The 4,388-nt window shown below is 34.6% G+C and overlaps 1 protein-coding gene and 1 long non-coding RNA gene across 2 annotated transcripts in view; one reads left to right on the forward strand and one right to left on the reverse strand.

Annotated features, from left to right (window-relative positions):
* Positions 1–748: 748 nt before the first annotated feature.
* LOC107568204 (uncharacterized) lies at positions 749–4,382 on the reverse strand. The gene is made up of 3 exons (XR_001606725.1): positions 4,266–4,382; positions 1,717–1,725; positions 749–758 (listed from the first exon to the last, which is right to left on the reverse strand). It is a non-coding gene; the product is annotated as an uncharacterized lncRNA (long non-coding RNA).
* Positions 3,579–4,388, forward strand: part of LOC107568203 (probable tRNA pseudouridine synthase 2) — a 7,221-nt gene continuing 6,411 nt past the window's right edge. The window contains exons 1-2 of the mRNA XM_016254133.1: positions 3,579–3,770; positions 3,916–4,002. The gene's annotated coding sequence lies outside the window, so the exon portion shown is untranslated. The remainder of the gene's footprint in view (positions 3,771–3,915; positions 4,003–4,388) is intronic.

Here is a 4,388-nt window from a genome sequence, read left to right on the forward strand (position 1 = left end):
AAAATATATATTGTGTGTTGGAGTGGTCCAGACGCTACAATATACTCTAAGCAAATAAGATGCATTATCAGATTAAAGGTCATTATAATCTGCCACATCCTTGGTCGGTGAAAACTTAGTTCTGCTATGACAACTCTCAGAGAGTTTAGCATGGTAATATACATGGCAATGTCAATGTGTTTGGTCTTGGTGGAATAGATCTGCTACGTTGCTGCCACTGCAGAGCAAGTATGGGTGTGTGTGTGCGTGTGTGTGTATAAAGGGTGTGTGGGTATATATAGACTATATACTCTCTCTCTCTCTATATATATATATATATATATATATATATATATATGTGTGTGTGTGTGTGTGTGTGTATACCTGTTTTTCTATTCTGGTGGGGACTTAAACCTGAATACACACAGACTCTAAAATCTAAAAATGCACAAAGTTTCCTGTGAGGGGTAGGTTTAGGGGTAGGGTTGGTGTAGGACAATAGAATATACGGTCTGTACAGTAGAAAAACCATTACGCCTATGGAGAGTCCCCACAAGGATAGCAAACTAGACATGTGTGTGTGTGTGTGTGTGTGTGTGTGTGTGTGTGTGTGTAAATATATGTATATGTATATACAAACACACACACCCATTCATACTGTGCTTTTACTTTATCATTTTATTATCATATAATAGTTTATAAAAGATGATGTAGATCTGTTTGTTTACTGTTCATATTATTATTATTAGTCTTTCTACAGAAACTACTGTATATGCTGTCTTTCTCTATTTACATTTTATAATACATTCATTACAAATGTTCCATTTCTCATGAAATCTGACAAAACTTGTATATAGATATTTTCTGTTTTTCTAATATTTTTGCAATTACAATTAGATGAATTCATCTTTTAGCTGGTGATACATTGTATGTTGTAGCTGTGAATAATCTAAAACAGTGCTTGTCGGTCCAAACTTATAGACCTGATTCATCTGAAAAATTCATTACTAGACAAAAGACCCATGACAAGTGTGTCAGATTATTAATGTGCGATGTGAAGGGCATATTTATATTTGCTACTAATAATTAAATATGATTTGGAAACCTCCTCCCACTTTTTAAATGGTTTGTCAGTTTTTGAGGAGCATTCTCTGCCCAAATAAACTTTAAATTAAATTAAAATGCATCCCATTTTTTTAAACATTAAAAGTTTTGACTTAAAATACCATTTTGGGCAGAATAATAATTTTAATGATTTGCTCTACCTGCAATTTTAAGGAGACTGTGCAGGTCTGCTTTGATTGCAGTGGTAAACACAAATTAATGGTAAAACATAATCTTATAGCAATTATGCATAGTAAGCCAACGTGAACATGTAATAAACCCTGTTCTTTTATTGGGGACGGGTCATAAACTGTTGATCCACACCAAGATTTATGCTTGTTACCCCATTACACTTCATTCTCAGGTCACTGTCAGATTATTCAACGTGCAAGAGACTTGAAACTGTAAACCATTAATTATTTTATAATGATATTTTTGCATGTAAAGGGTTCATTTTGATAGGTCGACTATATGTTATACAATAAATAATTATGACAAAAGTAAAGGTCAAAGCTTAATTTTATTCCCATAGCTTTTGTTTTTTTTTACCATGGAGAAGACTCTTTGAATAGACCACATTCCTGACAGTCACGATCAGGCTCAGGGAATGCACTTTATTTGTTCAACATTTACTTTGTTTACCTGCTTAAACAGTTTTACTACAACTGCCTTTTATCTGCTGTGAACTAACAATTCAAACATTTCAAACAATACATCAAAATCAGATGTCTTACCATTTTTATTTATTTATCAATAAAAATCAACAACCTCCAGGAAATATGATAAGACTGGATTTTATATTGCACTAGCATTTTACTTTTGATAGAATTCACAAAATTATTCTTATTCAAGAGTATTTCGAATTTGAATTAGGTGGTTGAAAACATGCAAAACTACGGTGGCCGTAGTTGTTTGCTCTGAAAGGTGAGATTTTTGTTTATTTTAACATCCTGATCATACGATTCCTTTGCTACTTCTTCTTTTTTTGTCTTTTTTCTTTTAAATTATTAGCGTAAATAAGCTGACGAAATACACAATTACTGTAACTGTGAAAGCATGTAAGTTGGCTAACTTACTTTACAACTTCCCTTACAAAAATTAACCATATGGTTTTACTATTAAAATTAATAAATACATTTATTTTGTAAAAAATAAATAAAAACAAAAAATGGTTACTATAGTTAAACCATGCTAACCATAAATTAACCATGGATTTACTACACTAACCATAGTTTAACCATGGTATTTGTACAACTGTGGTTATACAAATGGTAATCAATACAAAATAAAAACATGGTTCATTTTCATTTTGTTGGGGTCCACCAATTGTGGTCTGTACTTGCGTTTGTTGTTGTGAGTATTTGCAGTGCGTTTCTTTATTTGTTTGTGTTGTGACTGATATTTCTGTTAACCCAACAGTGATTGTTCTCTGATAACGATTTCAGTGAAGTGGAAGATTTTAATAGAAGGATTGACGGTAACACTTTCTATGAAGCCTGTATTTATAATACATTATAAGGTTATTCTTAAAGCATTATAAGGAATGGTATACCTGATAATGAGCTAGTTCAACTTAAAGGGGCTAATCAATATACAGTATATTTCAAGAAACTAAGACTTAAGGTACTCCACTTTTTCAGTTGTTTAAAGACTGAAATACATTTTTCATTTATATTTTAAGTGTAAATTTATTTAAATTTCAAATTGTTAACTCAAAGCAGGTATTACACACTTTGTAATTAACATCTGATGCATTTATAAATCAAAAATCACAATTTAAATAAAAATTGTAATTTTTTATAGCACTCATGGCAATTAAGGGCAGGAAGAGTGAGGCCAGACCAGATTTAATAATTAAAATTCTGGTTGCACTAAATCGGGTGATAAAAGTGTGAAATATAGTGGGATTTATGTGGGTTCCAGCACATGTAGGGATTCAGGGGAATGAAGTGGCTGATGAGATGGCAAAAAAAGCTACACACAAGAGTGAAGTTGATTTGAAAGTAATGTATGGAAGAGTTGAGTGCAAGAGTATTATACAGCAAAAAATAAAGCAAATATGGCAGAAAGAATGGGAAGAAGGAGATAAAGATAGACATTCTTTTTCAATTCAGCCTGAATTATGGGCTGGCAAGGGTTGGCAAGCATCCAGATGGCAGATGTTTGTGTGGAGAATTAGAAACCATGAAGCATGTAGTATGGAGTGTGAAATTCTTCGTGCTGCAAGAAACCGCATGTTTTCCGATCTGTTGGAATCCGGAGTCTCATCTTTATCTTTAAAATCGATTCTTGAAGATAAGGAATATGAAGCAACAAAGGTTGCTATAAATTTTTTACTCCACACTGGTCTTTATTTGAGGATTTAATCTATGAGATGGAGTTCTTCAGATGAACTGAGGAGGGCAGCAATACGCCTTTGAAGCATCTAAGCTGCAGCAAATCACACAAGAAGAAGAAGAAGAAGAATTTCAGCACAGCAGCATGTGAATGTTTTGACTTCCTTGCTTGTCAGAAATTTTGGTCATTTACCTAATATTATATTGATGTTTGTAACATTTGTTTCTAGAAGATGGCCGCGCAGGCTATACGTCTTTTCCGTAAAATGGATGGTTTGTTTGCTGTGTACAAACCACAGGGAGTTCACTGGAAACCTGTTCGTGACAGCATAGAGTCCAATTTATTAAAAGGTCGTGTCTGTGTCAATTGTAAAGTAAATGCTTATAGATAAATTATGGATTAATTTAATTGTGATACACGATTATCAGTGCAACTGAAAACTGCGTCTTTCTCTCTTTTCCTTCTGTCCATTTTCCTTTCATCCTCCTCTTGAAGCGCTGAACTCCAGTCCTCCACCAGCTCCTCAGCTTGCAGTGCAGTTCCAGCTTCTGTCCAGTGGAGAGAACAGCAGCAGCTCCAAAGATCTACTGCGGTCAAGCCAGCCGCCAAGTCGAAAAGCACGGTCAATCTAGCCGCCACGTTATTTCGAGGGTCGCGCATAAACTGCCTCTTACGGTAAAACCGTCAGAGAACTGACCTGAATGCAGTGCTCCTCATCCAGCGAACGCGATTTTTCCCCCCCAACACACAGTCAGTAACCGTCTGATGTTGAATACCAAAATAAAAGCCCTCCAATACTCATATTACAAAATAAGAGCAAGAATATACGCTTGCTGCATCTCTACATTCAAAAAGCTATAAAAATAAAAGTTCTGGATTGCACAGACCAGTTCCACCTCAGATTGAGAGTACACCTTCCCACAGTGTCAGCTGCGTCGTTTCAGGACTGTCTGATGTGGAATTACAAA

The sequence above is a fragment of the Sinocyclocheilus grahami genome, unplaced genomic scaffold (genome assembly GCF_001515645.1).
Source record: "Sinocyclocheilus grahami isolate Dianchi unplaced genomic scaffold, SAMN03320097.WGS_v1.1 scaffold1224.1, whole genome shotgun sequence".
Taxonomy (NCBI): Eukaryota; Metazoa; Chordata; class Actinopteri; order Cypriniformes; family Cyprinidae; genus Sinocyclocheilus; species Sinocyclocheilus grahami.